The sequence below is a fragment of the Protopterus annectens genome, chromosome 9.part0, assembly GCF_019279795.1.
Source record: "Protopterus annectens isolate FY-2018-M chromosome 9.part0, PAN1.0, whole genome shotgun sequence".
NCBI lineage: Eukaryota > Metazoa > Chordata > Ceratodontiformes > Protopteridae > Protopterus > Protopterus annectens.
This window is the reverse complement of record NC_056743.1, coordinates 1,008,776,057-1,008,796,104: the sequence shown is the minus strand read 5'-3', so window position 1 is coordinate 1,008,796,104 and position 20,048 is coordinate 1,008,776,057. Positions and strand designations below refer to the sequence as shown.

General features: G+C 39.9%; 1 protein-coding gene across 2 annotated transcripts in view; it reads left to right on the top strand.

Moving 5' to 3' along the window:
- CCDC65 (coiled-coil domain containing 65) overlaps nucleotides 1-20,048 on the top strand; it is a 528,526-nt gene that overhangs the window by 127,564 nt on the left and 380,914 nt on the right. Inside the window, exon 1 of one of the 2 annotated variants that reach the window (XM_044083791.1) lies at nucleotides 18,113-18,278. The exons of the other annotated variant lie outside the window; for it this stretch is intronic. The gene's annotated coding sequence lies outside the window, so the exon portion shown is untranslated. Of the gene's footprint in view, nucleotides 1-18,112; nucleotides 18,279-20,048 lie in introns of those variants that run through there. 2 annotated transcript variants of the gene reach the window in all.

Genomic DNA, 20,048 nt, shown 5'->3' with positions numbered 1-20,048 from the left:
TGTAACAAAATCACAATCTTTTGCAAATTCATTGTCTTGTGAGGTCATACATTGACATTAATGTTGGGACTAGGTACATCATCACAACCTAAAATAGGGGCAAACCTCTCCTTCCTACCTGCCAACACTTAGTTGGTGACATCACAGATCAAGTTTTCAGGGTAACATCTATCCCTAAACATTTGTGTAACAAAATCACAATCTTTTGCAAATTCATTGTCTTGTGAGGTCCCTATGTTTCCAATAGTTCTAGTATACACATACCCAGTAGGAACAAACATATTAAGGGCAATACCTTTTCTAATTGTAACACTAACGGTGTATTTAGCTCTTTGTTCTATTTGTGGGTCTTTCTATGTAGGGAAAACTGAGAGGAAGCTAAAATTAAGCATTTATGAACATTATTATGAAATTAAAAAGGAGAATATGAATAATGCACTTTTTCGACATACATTAACTTGTTCACAAGCTTCCTTCAGTTTCTTTGTAATCAAAGTGGTTCCCAAAGAAATTAGGGGAGGTATGTGGGAAACTAAACTTGAATACAGAGAGTTATTTTGGCAGATTATACTGGAAGCCACCAAAAGTCCTGGTCTTAATGATATGTTATCTATAGTTCCTGTATTAAAATTGAGGAGTGCAAAATTGTAAATTGCCACTAGATGGCAGCATAGGAATACATTTTGTTGAAATGACCCTATAAGGTGTTTTTCAACTGTTTGTACAACTGTTTTATTATATATACTTTTTAATTAACATATTTTACAATAATATTCTTTTACAATGTAAAATACATGATGTTATAACTTTATATTTACATAATTCATGGTATTTATATATAAAAGTAATATGGATAGGTGCCACTAAATAGGGCTGAATGTTTAACATTAACTTTTAATTTATTTGATTGTTTTTTTAATTGAATTGTTTATTGACAATGAATCTATTGGATAATTGATCTTCATACAACTATTTAAGTGCAGTACTATATCATTTGGTGTTTTGCCTTCTGAAGAAGACTTCCGAAAATGTATTTTGTGTGTAAAGCGCTTGTGGGTGTTTTTGGTGAATAAACTTTTCGAATCACGTCCTGGTCTGGACCCTCATTTGGTTCTCCACAGTGAACCTGTATTTTGGTTTTGGTTTTTGGTTGTTCACTATCATCTCCTGGTTTGGTTTTAGATAGGAAATTCACCCCGGGGATTACGTCAGTCACCCTGCTAGACAGGGGTCCAGGGAAGTAAATACTGTGGGAAGAAATAGCCAGGGAATTGTTAAGGCTAGGCTTGTATAGGCCCTAGGGCCGATAGCCTAGTACCAACCTATGAACCTATGATTTGTGAGGCATGACTAAGAGCTACTAAAGTTTATATCAGCAGTGGCATTTAATCAGTATTTTAAACCTAAAAGGAGCAGTATTTAGGAAGTTATTCAATCTTACTAATATCAAAGTCAGTACAGTCAGAGGTGAAGGCTGATAATGAAGAATGACTCGTCCTACTGCTGTTAAGGAGCTTGGAAATGTAGGTAAATGTTCTGAAGACACTTTCCAAGAGAAGAAGGAACAAAGTTGTTTTACTGCCTGATGGGAGGACTGCAGAGGATTGTTCAGCCAGTTTCATTTAGTTTTGTTTCTCCCATCCTATCTGTCAGTGGGAATGAATGAAGAGAACTACTTATCTGATTTCAGCTGGCAATGTTTCTCCCACTTTCTCTGCCTATGTCAAGAAGTTCCAGTAAGGCAATGGAGACAGTGCATCCATTTGTTGTTGGCACCTGCAGAATATGAAACTACAAACTGTCTCAAAAGCTCATAAGTCATACAGAATTCACATCTCTTACCCAGTATTTCTCCCTCCTCCAAAAGCCCCCTTACCAGTCATAGAGCACAAAGTGCTTACATGTAAGAGGTAAACATAGAGAATTTCAGCAGACATTTAAAACAGGTTCTGGTAACAAGATACCAAGGATACAGCAATGATTCTGGGCACAAGGCCACACGTATAGGACAGTAACAGTATAAAAATAATAATAATTTCAGAAGTACAGAAAAGCAACACAGTGTACAGTATTTTGATTTTAAGAAAAAAGGGCAATGCTTTAACAATTACTGTTGGTCTGTTTACTTATTTTATTCATTATCTGATCTTAAGGAAGTAGCATACAAAATTTTAATTCTGATTAAAAATACACTATTTTAGCATACTAATTTCTATGTTTTATTTGTTTTATTATATAAGTTCACTGAGGCAGTTGAATATCAAATTTTAACCTTGGTAGAAAAAAATGATACTGCTTTAAGAGCAACTGCTTGTGTATGAAGCATAGCAAAACACCTGAAGCTTCAATCTTTCTACACTATGGGCAAGATTAAAAAAATGTTTACACAGCTATATAAAGGCAAAATAGTATGGTAAAAAGTAGCACAATGTGTCCTAACGCTGATTAACAGTGTAGTAGGAGGAGTGACACTGTGCCAGGGTCAAACTAATTAGGGAATTTGCTAGTGAAAGTCCCGCAGGCCATGTAATGACAGTCACTAAGCAACACAGCCAATTGAATGAGCCCAGAAGTGTCCATGTAGCATGCTCATGATGATGCTCGTTCACATGCTTACTGACACACCCCTAGGAGAACAGCTGAGAGCCTTGATAAGGGCTCCACACCAAAGTCCCCACTGTTTTCATACTATAAAACAGGAAACAAATAGGTATACAGGACAAGTCAGAATCGGGGAAGAGCAAAGCAGAGGAACATATACAAGGGTAAGGGGAAAGGAAACGTGGTAGAGGGCCGAGGAAGCTAGTGTATATTTTTTTATGGGAACAGATATCTATTAGCAAGGGCAAGAAGTGGGCAGAAATCAGGGCATATGGCTGTCAGCAGAGGCAGACAAACACAAAATCATCATCATCATCAGCCCCCCCTTCCATTTTCTACATGGGGTCAGGGCGGCGTGTCAACTGTCACTATCTCTCTCTCTTCAATGCCACTGTCCTACCTTCTTCAACTCTCATGCCTGACTGTCGCAGATCTTCTCTCATACACTCCATCCACCTCTTTCCTGAATGCCCTCATTTCCTCTTGTCATCTTCCTGTCCTAGTACTGGTCACACCACTGTTTTGTATGCTATACTTTTCAGCTTCTTTGGCATTCTTCTGTCATACACTACACCTGACACTCCGTGCAAGTCGGCTGCAGCCCCTCTGATTCTGGCTTTCACCTCCTCATTCACACTTCCCTTCTCCTCAATCACCCCTCAAACATACTTGATGCTGTTGACCTGTTCCACTATTTTCCCTTCTATCTCAAGTCTCAGCTTCTTCAGGATTTCCCCCATTTGCTGCCATTACAACTGTCTTACCTGTATTCAATTTCATCCCTTGTGTCTTCAATTTTGCATTTCATTCCCCTAATATTTGCTAAAATTCTTGCTCAGTCTGCCTGTAATGCTACATAGTCTGCATACAACTTTGGTGATCTGTCCTCTCCGACCTGCTTGCTAAAGTACAGACAAACATAAAAGAAAGAAAATATAGGAATAGGATAGGTGCTGACACAAATGGGGTGGAAGAACACAAAGGAAAGACAAAGACAGGGACATGGGGGGAAAACAAAGGACAGATACAGACAAATGGAAGACAGTTGGGGATGGGGAGGACTGACGTACAAACTGGGGAATTAAGGGAACACTGTGATGGTGGACAGAGAGGGATGACAGCAGATTGTCACACTGTGCAGTGATGCATGCAACCCGAGGTCAGTCTTCTCTGTGACAGCCCTTGTGCCTGGGCCCAGCCACTGTTGGACTGCTGGTCAGTGCCAGACAGCTGTGCAACTTTACCAGTTGCATGATGATGTGCTCCAGGCTGCTAGTGTATTTTCCAGTTCTTGATCCACCAAGGCCATTACCAGACCCACCATAGGTGGCAACCCAGAAGGTGATGGGAAAGTAGGTGTATAATGCAGTGGCCACTGCCATGGCAGAAAATGCATACAACAGGAATACAAATGGAGAGAAATAAGCTACCATGGCAGACACTGCATACAATAGGAATACAAATGAAGAGAAAAAAACAAACTACCATGGTAGACACATCATACAATAGGAATACAAACAGAAATAAAACAAACTGCCATGGTAGACAAAGCATACGATAGGAATACAAACAGAAATAAAACAAACTGCCATGGTAGACACAGCATACGATAGGAATACAAACAGAAATAAAACAAACTGCCATGGTAGACACACCATACAATAGGAATACAAACAGAAATAAAACAAACTGCCATGGTAGACACAGCATACGATAGGAATACAAACAGAAATAAAACAAACTGCCATGGTAGACACAGCATACGATAGGAATACAAACAGAAATAAAACAAACTGCCATGGTAGACACAGCATACGATAGGAATACAAACAGAAATAAAACAAACTGCCATGGTAGACACAGCATACGATAGGAATACAAACAGAAATAAAACAAACTGCCATGGTAGACACAGCATACGATAGGAATACAAACAGAAATAAAACAAACTGCCATGGTAGACACAGAATACGATAGGAATACAAACAGAAATAAAACAAACTGCCAAGGTAGACACAGCATACAATAGGAATACAAACAGAAATAAAACAAACTGCCATGGTAGACGCAGCATACAATAGGAATACAAACAGAAATAAAACAAACTGCCATGGTAGACAATGCATACAATACAAATAAATACAAATAGAAATGAAACATACCATGACAGACACTGCATAAAATAGGAATACAAATGGAGAGAAATAAAATAAATAAATAAAAAGTGCAGTGATAGGAAGTACAAACAAACTGCAGCGATCAGTAGGAAAAAAGTAGCCCATAAAAGAAGAACTTTGACAAGGTCTTGAATTTAATTAACAGCAGCTCCATGATTAACTGTAAACCTAATCCTTAGAACCACTAGTACACTGGGTTCAGAACGCGGCAGCATTCTACCACGCTAAATCCCAAAAACAACCTCTTACAGCTACAAATTGATAGTCCCTGTAAATTCTAAGCTGAAAATTGTAAGAGGTTTGTGTTAAACAAAAAAAGAAATTTGGAGAAATTACCATCTTGTCGTTTGCCATATTTCCTGCCAATACATAGTTGGGAGTGGGATAGCGGGATTTTAGCCTCTATCCCTCCCCTACCTCTGGCCTCTGAGGTTACTAAGCTACCCAGGTGTACCGCCATATTTCGAATCACTGCTGTGATCCTGAACCCAGTAGGTAGTCGCACATACAGGATTTGTAAGTATTGTCCTACTAATTAAATATTTCTGTAAATATACTAGCGACTACTTGCAGGGCATATTGAAGTTACTTAAAGGACAGTATTTTATCTATAAGTGGCAACTGCAGTCAACTTGGTAGCGTGTGTGTGTGCACGAGTCACCTAATGCATTTCGCGACTCAATTCTTGTCGGATTAAGTAAGGAAGCTGTGTAAAACATTCTAGTAATATATAGTGAACTGGCGACCTTAAATTAGCTCATTTGCTGTCTAATCTTCACAAACTTACCATGGTTTATGTGTTTGCTGGAGTATTACTTTATAACTGAATGCCATTAGCGTATTTACAGCGTCTGCTCTCTGTTACCGCAAAGTGATCGTTTAGATAATATAAGACTGTAAAGCTCTTGCTAAATGATATAGTTTTACAAGATGAACCAACAGGAGTAGTGTAATGAAGTGATAGAGCGTTTTATCTCTGTTTGCATAGCTGTTGTATAATGTTCCCTGATGCTATACATTGACCATAGATGTGAACTATTTAAAGGATGCATAGGCATACTAAGTGATTCTTAGTTTGGAATCCTTTTAGAGCTTTTTTATCACTACTGCATAACTTTTCAGCAAAATCGACAAGTCTTGATGCATGTACATGTGCTTTTCTATCTCTATCCAGGTGTTACACATTCTGATCGCCCCTAGCGAAACCAACCAAGTGCCCATCTAAGGATAGTTCGCTCCTAGAAGCAACAAGTACAAACAAACTGCAGCGATCAGTAGGAAAAAGTAGCCCATAAAAGAAGAACTTTGACAAGGTCTTGAATTTAATTAACAGCAGCTCCATGATTAACTGTAAACCTAATCCTTAGAACCACTAGTACACTGGGTTCAGAACGCGGCAGCATTCTACCACGCTAAATCCCAAAAACAACCTCTTACAGCTACAAATTGATAGTCCCTGTAAATTCTAAGCTGAAAATTGTAAGAGGTTTGTGTTAAACAAAAAAAGAAATTTGGAGAAATTACCATCTTGTCGTTTGCCATATTTCCTGCCAATACATAGTTGGGAGTGGGATAAACCCCGCTCCCCTCGCCTTCGGGCTCGCACCGCGCCCCTCCCTGCCCCCATATCCCACCCGCCCCCAGTAGTGCTACATTTATACCTAACTAACCACACCCCCACTTCTCTTCTTTAGCCAATCAACCCGACCTTAAATCCCCACCCACATCTCTAGCAAATTCTTCCATCTAGCCCTATCATATCTTATCAATTTAATCAATCATTGCCCAAAGAAAATGAAGGCTACAACACCCATCACAATTAAACCAATGCTAAAAATTGTATCCTGTACTCTACTACTTATTATCAAACTATATCTGATAACTAGATATGAAGACCAGGAACTATCAGGTTTTACTACCCCAGAGGCCAAACTAGTACCATCCCATCCCTAAGCTGTACTAAACCTAACACCATCCATCTGTCCAGTAAAATATATCATCCCAATCATCACAACCCCTTAAACTTAAACTTAAATTAAAGCACCCCAAATACATGCATGAACTTAAACTATTACTCAAGCTTATGAGACTATTAGACTATCTAAGAAAAATATAACTATAGATGGAGATATTCATCCCAACCCAGGCCCCTTATCCACTCCAATTGCAAATGCCCTACCGCTTACTCAACCAAACACTCTTCAAATATATCACTTAAACATAAGAAGTATAAATAATAAGATTCATAACTTACATGCCCTAATAGCAATGTACCACCCAGATATAATGTGTCTAACTGAAACCTGGCTAAAGCAAGGGACCAAAGACAATGAGTTAATGCCACCAAGCTATAATATATATAGAGCTGATCGTCTGACAAAAAAGGAGGCGGCATTGCGGTGCTCTATAAGAGCACACTGAATGTCACTATTAACTCTCCTCAACCACCCCAGATCGCTAATGCTGAAATACTTGCACTAAAACTACAAATAAATAAAGACAAAAGTATCAATCTAATTGTGATCTACATTCCCCGGGAATAACTCTGACACCCTTGAACATATCCTCAGCTGGCTATCAAATAACTATCCTCAAGAAACCATTATCCTAGGTGATGTCAATATAGACTGGAAGCAATGCTCCTCAGAAGACAACCCTACCCACATCAACTTACAAGGATTCTGTCAGTTAGTATCTTCCCCCACCAGAATAGGTAATATTAATCAAAAGAGAGTATCCTAGACTGGATCCTCATCAACAGTCATCCCCAAACATATATGGCGGAACCCTTCCAAACAATCTAAGCGACCATCTCATCACCTATATTATGAAAAGAAGGTAATAAACTCCACCCAGCCTAGGTATAGGCCAGTCAGAAATAAGAAGCATTTAGACCTCACTTAATTCCTGATGGAACTTAAATCCTTTAACTGGGCACCCTTAAGCATCTCCCACTAGAGGAGGCAGTATATCTTTTAATAGGACATTCCTAGCTATACTTGAGTCCCATGCCCCAATAAGATCAATTAGAATAAAAACAAATATTGCACCCTGGTTAACAAAAAATACCATATCACTAATCAAAAGTAGAAACAAAACCTGGAACACCTGGCGTTCAACCAAATCAACCCCAGACCGCATAAAATTTCAACAACTAAGAAATGAGACCAAAAAAGCAACATTATCTGATAAGAAAAATTACTATTGCCAACTCCAAAATAAACACCAAAACAACCCTCAAAAATTCTGGACTGGATTAAATAATCTTCTCCACCCAGGAAATCCTCTACCCCTATCCCAAAGACACAAGGTGACAAAACACCTGAAGCCGTAGCAAATTCCTTTAACAATTTCTTTACCGATACTATACAATCCTTAGCTAACCAACTACCATCCACCAACTCCATTAAAACTGAAAACTTAAAGTCAGAAACGACCTTTAAATTCCAACCCGTCCCTACTGCATATATATGTTCCTTACTGAAGAAACTAAAACCAACTACTCTCTCTGCAGACCTTCTCCCAGCGGAATACTTACAAATAGCAGCAGATGTCATAGCGTACCCCATCTCAATACTAATCAATAGAACCATAGCAGAATCCACAATCCCATCAATATGGAAAGTATCCCATGTTATCCCTCTCCACAAAGGAGGACTATCTACCGAGCTATCAAATTATAGGCCCATAGCAATACTGTCACCATTGGCCAAAATCATGGAGAAGTGTATACACAAACAACTCCTTCACTATCTTACCATGAACAAATTACTAACAGACACACAACATGGTTTTAGACCCCATCATAGTACAACCACTGCTCTTCTCTCTTTCACCGACACTATCAATCAAAATCGAAATGACAAAAAATATCCTCAGCATTATTTCTTGACTTATCGAAGGCCTTCGATATGGTGAACCACCAGCTACTACATCATACACTAGAAAATCTCCAACTAGACAAACAAGTTCTAGATTGGTTTCATGGCTATCTCTCTGATAGGAAACAAGCTGTACTTTGGCATACTAAACTTTCCAACCTCCTACCCAATACTATAGGAGTACCCCAAGGATCCATACTGGGGCCTCTTCTGTTTACTATTTTTATAAATGACCTGTATAAAGCCATCCCTGAAGCAACCTGCATTCAATATGCAGATGACTCGACATTAGTCTGTGCTGACACTACTCCTGACAACCTATTATCCAAAACCCAAACATGTTTCAGGGCAGTAGAGAACTGGCTATTAGGACGTAAATTGATCCTTAACCCAAACAAAACCAAATTACTACTCTTCCAACCTACTCAAAAGACCACACCTCTATCCTTTTCTATCCAATCCAAAAATGGGACTGTCATCTCTCCAGACTCCTATACCAAACTATTAGGAGTTTCCATAGATAACAGACTTAGATTTGATATCCATATTAATCAGACCATCAAAACCGTTAATAAAAACTTGGGTCTCTATACGGATCAAATCTTTTCTAACCCCAATAGCGAAAGTGACAATGGCCGCTCACATCTTCTCTCTACCCTCCTGTATGCCTCCCCTATACTCACTAATCTTAAAACAGTGGAAATAAACAAACTTACACGCTGTTATAATCAGATTGCTAGATTTGCAACAGGAATGCCCTATAGAACACACCACTGTGTTAACCTAAGAAACTTAGGCTGGTTAGAACTCACTAACCTGCTACAGCAGACCCAACTCATGGAAGCATTTAAAATCCTGAACCAACCTGACAAAACCCCAGCTGAATAACTTAATAAGGCCCTATAATAATCTCAGTAGTCTGCGTTCCTCCAATAAGCTACTAGTTCAAACAGTCAAAGCTAACAATGTAGGTGGTGACTCACTTTTTAGCAATGCCATTGGCAAAATATGGAACTCCTTCCTCCCAGCCTTTCCTGCACTTCCTCCCTATGCATTTTCAAAAAGGTTAAACCAACATCTAAAGTTATATTGGCTCTGTCAATGCTCAAGTCCTGACTAATCCTCTCTCTCACAAGTATAGATACTTCCCTAGATGCATCCCCCTCGCTCTTACTTCTTTCTCTCTCATCTAAACTGAAGTGGTTAGACTAGATGGAGAATCAGCATGCTAGAAGTAGTATTAATATGTTGTACCCCTGATATTGTTTATGATCAACTTATTTTTTTACTACATCTCCTTTGTACCATTTTCTAGTATAGGAAACTAATTTGTTTTGTTTGTTCTTTAGTTCTATGTATTGTTTTGTTACTGAGTCCTATGTATTATCTAAATGCATTATATTCATTCACTGTGGAGCTTTTCTCCCCGGGCCTCCGCTGAAAATGGACATGTATCCAGTCGGACTTTCCCGGTCAAAAAATGTGAAATAAAATAAATAAAAAAATGATAAAGAAAGACAGAGGCACAGAAACACAAAAGTAAAAGCAGTTATTAATTTATGTAGTACATTGGTCATCAGAACAGTTCCTAGAAAACTGAGTCTGTTAACTATGGAGTGAAAAACAAAATACAACATATGAGCCAGGCACAAAATTAGTACAGCAGTAAATGTGTCATAAGGATCCAGAGTAAATGCCACCTACCTAGACCCCCTGTGTGAATGGCATGAGAACAGTGCATGTGTTACAAACAGTGACCAGCAGGGTCATGGAAGCACACCTAAACAACCTCATTTAATTAATTTATTTATTTATTTATTTACTCACATTTGTTTACCGGGATGATCTGACTGGGCAGAGCCCCTTTTCCACATAGGCCTGAGGAGAAAAGCTTCACTTGAATTTGCACAAAACAACACATAAGATTTAGCAATACAATTTTCAAACTGTTGTATAGTAGGAAATTCAACAATTTATAAATAACTATGAGAAGCATACATTAAACAAAAATTTGACAAAAATGTATGACTACATTTTAAATAATGAATTCAGATAGATTAGATTTCAGTCAGAATAAGATTGGTAGGAGCATGGATAAAAAATAGCCAGAGGAGATGATGACACATGGGAGAGAAAGCATGGGATATTAGTTGGGGTTAAAAGAAAAACTTGAGAAAATATAGGATTATGTGAAAAGAAATCGTAGTTTAGCCAAGGGTGGACAGTGATTTTCTACACAAAGGAGCAAACATTAGAGGCAGACATGGACTACATGGTGGCATGAAAATTACAGAACCAACTGATATTGCCAACATCCTGGCAGATAGGTTCAGTGCTAACTTTACCCCCCTCTCACCTCCTAAAGGGCCCATATCTGTACCGGAAGAATGCAGAGTCCCTGTAATCACACCTATGTAGGTACAAACTGCACTCTCTAAAGCCAAGAACACAGCATCCATGGGACTGGACAACATCCCAGGCTGCATTTTACATGAACCTCAGAACGAAATGGCTCCCCATCTAAGCACCATGTTCAATCATAGCTTCACATCAGGCTTCATGCCCACTGAATGGCACACAGCAGCAGTTATCCCACTCCACAAAGGGGGGGTCCACCATGGACTCTAGAACTATCGCCCTATTAGTCTGACTAGCCTGGTCTGCAAGGCCATGGAAGGTATCATTATGGAACTCATAAACAAAGACATTGGTAACCTCCAAACTCTGGACCCCACCCAGTTTGGGTTTGTGAAAGGCAGATCATGCCTCCTGAACCTGATCGACTTCTTTGAGGCAGTCACCAAAGCCGTAGACGAGGGTAAGGTGGTTCACACAGCCTATCTTGACCTCGCCAAGGCCTTCGACACCATCCCCCATTCTGGAATTATAGATAAACTCACTAAACTAGGTATAAATCCCCACATCACAAGATGGGTTGCCAACTGGCTCACTGACAGAACCCACACTCCAAATCTGACTTCAAACCAGTGACAAGTGGAGTACCGCAGGGTTCAGTCCTGGATCCTCCCATTTGGTATCTACTTCTCTGAAGTACAGGCTAACACAGAAGGTCTCTGGCTAATGAAGTTCGCAGATGACTGCAAATTAGGAGCCACAGTCAAGTCCCCAAATGATGTGGACATCCTACAGAAGGGCCTCATTGAGACAGATGCCTGGTGTCAGAGCCATGGCCTCAAGCTCAATGCCAAAAAGTGAATTGTCATCCCCTTTGGTAAAAACTCTGTACCCATGAACTACCACATAGGCGGCAGTCTACTTAACGCCGAATGTGTGATAAGAGACCTTGGGACTCAAGTGGACAGTAGTCTCTCTTTTGATAATCACATCACCACAGTAGTCAGGAAATCCTTCTACGTGGCACACCTCATCACAAAAGGCTTCTCATCCAGGAAAAAAAGAGGCCATTGTTCCCCTGTACTCAGTTCACATTAAATCCATTATAGAGTACAACACCCGTTTTGGAATGCACCTCACAAGACATCTGCAACAGCTGGAAAGTCCGCAGAAATACCTCACAAAGAGGATTACCAAACTCAAGCAGATGCCCTATGCTGACCGTCTCAAAAAACTCCTGCTTTACTCCATAGCATATCGCTTACTCCGAGGTGATCTCTGCCTAACATACAAAGCTATGTCAAACCCAGAGCTGTTGGACATGCTACACCTAAGGAAATCCCAATCCCTCTGAGCTACATGCTCTAGGGACCTAAACCTTGTCACCACAATAAACAGAACATGCTGGAAGGATAGATTCCTGTCCCAGAGACTTCCCATACTCTGGAACAAACTACCCATCTATGTCAAGCAGAGTTCCTCATTAGCACTCTTCAAGAAAAATCTTGATGAGTGGATGGGAAATAGGAAATTCACCCCGGGGATCACTTCTGTGGTTCTGCTCGGCAGTGGCACAGGAAAATAATTTTCTTGGGTGGGAAAAGCCAGGGTACTTTTTTGGCTGGGCTTGTATAGGCCCTAGGGCCGATAGCCAAGTACCTACCTATGAACCACAGTGCAGTGCCGTGTACAGGAGGGTGTAGGCCATATGCAAGTGGGAGGATTGACTGAATAAATATAAGCATTTTGGGGGGGGTGTACCACTGTCACTCATAGATAGCTGTTTAAGGAGCACAGTGAGGGTTGCAATGATGGATGTCTGGGAATGGGGCTAAAGTGAAGGAAGCAATGGTCCACCTACGTAGTGGCTGTCTGAGGAGCAGTATGACCACTATAGAACAATACAGACAGACACGACCGTGTTGTGATGTATACTGTCAACAGAACATAGTGGAAACAGGAGATGGGACTGGAACACAGAATAACACATACTGGGCTGGTATAAATATGTGGAACATGTGAAGGCCATGACTTACTTGGCAGAGATATGCAAAAGGCTTTTGACAGGGTGCATGCCACAACACACTCCATCCATATGCTGTCCTAATGGAATGCTATGGGGAGCTGTATGGTAGAGCCAGCATCTAACAGAGGAGCAGCCTCCATAAGGGTATGTGCACACCAGAGCAGCTACTACATAAATGATACATTGACTCTCTGACCATAGCTTTAAGTCCATATTTACAGGTTGTGACATGGCGTCTCAGGAAAGAAAGTACCTAGAGAAGTTCTCCCAGGCACAGACAGAAGTGTTATTGCAGGCCCTCCATAAGCACAAACAGTGGATACTGGAAATGTATAAAACTAACTCATCCTTGTATGACTGTGTGTGTAAGAGGTTTGAACTGGTGGCAGAGCTGAACTCTGCTGATATCCAGAACAGGCCTATCCATCACATCTGGTAAAGGGTTACCAACATGATCCTGAATACTCACCATAAGCTCATACCAGTCCACAGGAGAGGACAGCCATGGATGGGGTCCATCACCTCAGACTACCCTAACTGTCATGGAAGAGTTTCTGTTGTCACTAATCTGGGAAGATTGAATAGACTTTGATACCTGGCAGAGAGCTGGATGTGGCAGCTAAGCTAGATGTATTATGTGTGTCTCTGCTGGGGGTGCACCAGGTTGGTATTACCTTATGTCAGTAATAAAGTCTGGGGAAACAGTGTTCCATAACCTCAGGGATGCTCAACACTACCACCAATAACACCTGTGATACAGATACAATGGCATATCACACAAGGTACATGTTTACATTGTCTGCAAAGCTGTAATCAGTAACACTGGTGTGCGACAGGCTAATGGGATTCTCACATATTAGTAATGTCAGATGCACTCTGTATTTGTTTGTCTCTTTTTACAGGTACAAAGGTTATGGGGTCCTGCGCTATGGAACAGGGCACGCCTGATGGGGCTGCACAGGACACTCTCTGTGATGATGATCTTATAGTAGTGCTCACAAGACACAATACAGCTGGTGGCAATGGTCATGATACAGGGCACACTTCTAAACACATCTAGTGACGCAGCTCTAAAGGGGACATTGTGTAACTTTAGTCACCTAACTGCAGAGCTAAATACGCGCAAGTGAACATTGGAGTTCAAAAATCAGTAAACACTGAGGGATTATACAAACATTATGTTCTAATCAACAGCCCACACATTTTATAAAGTTTACTCCCGTCAACTAGTTTTCAGAATTAAATATTTTATTAATTTAACCTCAATGATCTTTAACAATTCATACAACTGTCAAAGTGATGAATAACTTGGGGCTGCATAGTTTGACATTGAAAAGGCTATTGCTGCAATGAATTTGATGACTACAAGGTTTAATGACAAGAAAAACAAGTAGTTACTAACTACAGTTTGGTGTTTATACATTAATAGTTGTAAAGATATTGTTTTGCTAGCTTTAGATTGCTTTTCTTTAAGAAGTTCATGCTTCATGTGGCAACAGCTAGACTGGAATGAACAATATGTGATGATCAGTCCCACACCTCTCAACTGTCCAGATTTTTGCCCGTGGTGCAGCGGTAGCATTGTTGCCTCAGAGCAAGAGGTTCACCCATTCGATTCTCGGCTGGAGTGCGGGGAGTGCCTTCTGTGTGGAGTCTGCATGTCCTCCCCGTAGTTGGGTGGGCGTTCAAAAGACATGCGTAAATGGGCGTGCCTTCGTTGAAGGTTGAACGTCAAGCTGGCACCTCGGCATTCTTCAAAATCTACTGCCAATCATTAGCGGACTGGAGTTCCGCTGTGGCGACCCCTAACCGGGAAAAGCCAAAAGACGACAACAAGACAACAACAACATTTTTTGTCTGTTCCTCTTAAAATTTGTGGTCTTCTGGCAAATCACTGAGTATTGAAGTCACTAAATAATGTGCTACATTTGAGTTTCGGACTTTATATCCTTCAGAAAATGCTTGGTAACACAACTCCTATTATTCTAGGAACCTTCTAAATGTATAAAAACAATATTTAAAATATGCCCCTATTTTTGAGTCTTTGTCCACCCATTATTTTTGGTTTTGTCAAAATTTCTCCCTCTAAGAAGTTGAGAGGTATGATCAGTCCTACAGTTTGCAAAAAGAAGAAGTGCACCTAGGTTTTACCTCCTACTACAGGTATTATCACCTCTGCTGTTAGCATAGCAACTTTGTACTAAGCCTTTCTTTCAACTCCCAAGAACGGAGAAGCTCTGGGCTGCAGGTGAGCTAAAGCTGTTGCTGCCAACAACTGACTTTGTAGAAAGCACTGATGTAAATTGTCAGCACCCTGCTTTAAGAATTCTTTTATACCCTTGTACACCTCCCCAGATGCAAAGTACCAAATTTCATCCAAACCTGCCCTCGACTGGTTTAAGGACTATTCAGGAGTTTAGGTTTTGGGAGGGGAGGAGGAGTTTAGATTTAGAGGGGATTAAGTGTTTAAATTTAGAGAGGGGACGGGGATTTTAGGTTTTGGGAGCAATCGGGACAGGAAAGGAAGAGGGGCTTAGGTTTAGGGAGCAATGAGGGACTTTAGGGTTAGGATCAGAGTTCTGGTAAGGCTACATTGTCTAGTGTGTTGCAGGGTATTGGGGGAGGGTACCAGAGTTAACTATAGCCAAAATTAGGATTTGGTTTAGCAAGCATTTTCTGAAGGGTATGAAGTCTGAAACTCAAATGTAAGTTATTATTTAGTGACTTACATCCTCAGTGATTTGCCAGAAAATCATACATTTTATGAGGAGCAGGCCAAAATATGAGGCAAAAATCCAGATAGTTGAGATGAATTAGTTACAAACAAGATATGCTGATGTAACTTGCATTCCTTGTTGCTGACCACTACCAGCATGATATTATTGATTTAAGTTGGAGAAGAGTGCTAACACCACATACTTTTCCTGTAACTCTAGTCAGCATACCTCTCAATTTCTTAGTGCAAGAGATCTGGACAAAGCCTAAAATAATGGGGGCAAAGGCCCACAAATAGGGACAGATTTTAAATATTGCTCTTATAAACTTAGAAAGTAGCAAGAATAACAGGATTTGTGTTGGCATTCATTTTCTAATGGAAATGAACTCCAAAACTCAAACGAATGTCATTATTTAGTGACTTGAATTCTCAATGATTTGCCAGAAAAAACATATTTTTTTGTGACAAACAGATGAGAATATGAAGCAGAAACCTAGGATTGCCACCATTGCATCCTTCCACTTCTTGACAAATAAGCCATGCACCCTGTATGATGAAAACACACCCCATGTCTCAGGGTAGCCACATCCCTTTACACAACCTGAAGCACCAGTTTTTAAACTCCCTATATAGCCAACTCCCTTAGATGATATGAATCCCTAAAGCAAAGTGCTCCATGGTAATCCCCACCCGCTATCTAATGTCACCCTGGCATACAACCCAGTTCTTCCCTGTTTTCCTCCTATTCTTTCCTCCTCATACTATCTGGATAACTTTTGTTTTGGTTTCCTCACACTTTCTCTTACTGTTAAGGTTTTTCCTCTGTCCTTGCAACACATCTTAACCCCATATTTCACTGTCAGCTGTACATATGCAGTATGCCTCCTTTCCCCCACCCCCAAAAGACATTCACTTGTACACATCTGATTTCAATTGTGAAGAAAGTGAAAAAAAAAACCACACCAACAGAAATTTATTCCACCTCGTTGTTCCTACACAGTACACTGGTGCAAGTATGGAAGTTTGTGAGTGCTGTTTTTAGTTCTGAAGAAATTGTAAGACAAAAGCGGTGAAAATAAAGTATATGCTAAAGAAGTTTGGTTATTGTTTCGTTCCTCGTGCCATCACCAGTATTTTGGTTTTGTTCACAGTACATTGGTCCTAGGCAAGCTACAGCAACATTCCCTACACACATGAGGTATGATATTGAGGAATGGTAATGAAATAATGACCAGCACACAAGGTGTAATGACATTTTGCACACATCTCTGAAATTTGATTGTGAGGAAAATTTAAAAAATAATGACTACAGTATCCCCAGCCCCAACACAAACTACAGCAGTCTCTGTGCCCACTTCTGACTGGGTTCAATTTTAGAGTAGGTAAGGCCCATGACTAAGGACTGGACTAAGTCACTTTTATTACCAGGAATGATAACCCCTAGAAGCTCAGAAGGTCTAGATATTCTGTGATGCATTTTGTTCCTTATTTTTCACTACCCAGGAGATTTGTGTATGCACCCCTCCAATTTTTAAGCACTGTTTTGCACTGCACCTGACAAGCCACCTCTATCAGTAGACAGGCACACACAAACACACACGCACAAAGATAAGCCACAGCAATGTCTGTTTTTACACTGCATTTGAATCCATCCACCCCCTTTTCACCGTGTTTTGCACATGGGGTTGGGGTGCTCCATCAGCAGTGACCATCATCTAGTGACAATGTTCACACTTCCAGGTGGCTAGGCTTGCTGCAGTTGTTCTTCCATACCACACACATGCATGCAGACACGTAGGGCCAATTTAGACAGTCTAATCCACCCACTGCATGTTTTTGGAATGTGGGAGGAAAACAAAGCACCCAAAGAGAAACCCCATGTTAACACACAGGGAACATACAGACACAACAGAGAAGACACTCCAGATAAAAGAGTAAATACCTTAGGAAACATACTTCGGAAATATATTGGCTCTCCGAATGATTCAAAATACATGTCAAGTATACACAATAAATGGATGTCCTGGAAGAAACCCTGATGACTAGGCAAAGACCTTGATTTCCTTACAGGTGGCAACCCTACAAAAAAATCAGGATTCTGCGAAAATCTGTACAGTTGAGATCTAGTCCTGTAAACAAATGAAAAGCAAATTCACAAAATGTCAGCGTGTCTTACCAATATATAATCTAACATGTTAGAGTATAGAGTATTTATTTTTTGCCATTTCGTAAATTTAGAATGACACAGTCCTACATTTCCTTTTTACATAAATTCTTCGCATTAGGAGTGTACGTTACCGTTACCTATTACATGGACTCCCTTATTCGTCCTACTTCCTGTCTACCATCGGAAGTGACAGTTGCTCGGTGACAAACATACACACAAATGCTTTTGGTATGTAAATGAAACAGTTCTGTCTGTAACTACCCTTCGTCTGGTTGGCAGGGTGGAAACAGTCTTAGCAGGAGAGTGTAAGATTGAGAATCGGCGTCCCTTAGCATCGTATTGGCGGAGATATCAGGTACTGGGAGTAATGCACTGTTAGTCAAAGAGCAACTGTATATAGTATTTCCGTCTACATATAACTTGATGCCTAGAGTACACTTGTTGTATATGATGTCTGCCCTCTGCACGTATACTATCACATTCGATTGGGTAGTACTATGTACGGTATTTGTAATTTTATTGTCTATCTAATGACATTATTTATGACTAGTCAGGCGAAGAAGTGCTAGAGTGGTCCATTTTTCGATTGTCAGTCGTTAGAGAGGCGAGTGCACAAGGATACACTTAGATCACAGAAGCTCTAGCACACGACACGAAATGGGGGAGGTGGGTACATATACCTTTCATCGTCTTTTCTTTTATCAACAATTCAGGACAAAAAAAACAAAGTAACGGATGGGAGGCGGAAGACAAAAGTCCCAAATCAGGGATTTTTGTAATACTATTCTAATTTACTTAAAATGAATAGATCAACAGGTTTTGCATCGATATGCATTGTTAGTAGGGTTGCCACCTTTTCAAATGGCCAAAGTGGGACATTTTCAGGACACCCATCAGATTTTACAGGCCGACACATACCCACGGTCAGTACAAAGGATAGAACTTAACTTTTTTTCCTAAATAAAAGCATATTCTTGTAGCAGTTTAGTTGCTTATTATATTTCTTGTAACACTTAGGTATTTTAGATACAGAAATAACTATTTTATGCAACTATTACATAAAATATGGGACATAATTATGTTCTACAATCTCAGGACATTTGCCCTTTTTAATATTTTTTGTCAGGACACAACTGCCCAAAGAGGAACTGTTCCCCCTCTCAGAGTGGGACAGGTGGTAACCCTAACTGTTAGAACAATAAGAATTATGAAACTTTAATGGCTGTCATTAATAAACTGTAATTCTCTAACAGAAAATAAAAAAAATGAGGGGGAACAATGCAATAATATGAGGCAAACTGAGGGAAAGTTAAGAAGCATGATCTACCTCTCAACTGTACAGATTTTCACAGAATGTCCAGATTCTGCCTCGTGTTTTTGGTCTGTTTTTCATAAAATTCTGTTTTTTCTGGCAAATTAGTGGTAAATCATTAAAGACTTACACAATAATGACCGACATTTGAGTTTCAGATGTCATACCCTTCAGAAAATGTATGATGATGCATAACCTATTATTTTATCAACTTTCTAAGTTTGTAAGAGCAATATTTAAAAATTGTCCCAATTTTTGGGCGTTTGTCCTACTTTTTGTTATTGCTTTGTTGAGATTTCTTGCTCTACCAGGTTGATAGTTATGAGGCTAAGTAGAAGATAAATGCTTGTAGGGTCAGACAGGATGGCTTGAATATGTCTTACATAAGAATGTGCAAAAACAATCAAAGTTGGTGTGTGTTGGGGGATCAAGACTTTTAAAATACTAAATGAAGTTAAAGTATTGAGAGCAAGTTCAGTTGTGAGATATAATGAACAGTAGTCAACACTAAGGAGATAATTTAACATGGTGTCATCTTCAAAACCATTCACGAGAACTGTAATTTGTGCTGGTGTTAGATCCCCCTAATCCCTTCTGCTATGCTTTATACAGCAATTTATTAGTGAAATGAAAGACAGAGGGGTTAAGGGTGTCTGACTCTTTGTTACCTGAAGTCACAGTAATTATCAAACAGCAAATTAAAATTTCCTTGGTGTTCTGTTTTAAGATACCATAGGAAAGGTACAGAAATTATGCTAGTAATTACAATTAAAGAATGTCATTCTCGACAGGCTGACAAGAAGTGCATTGGCT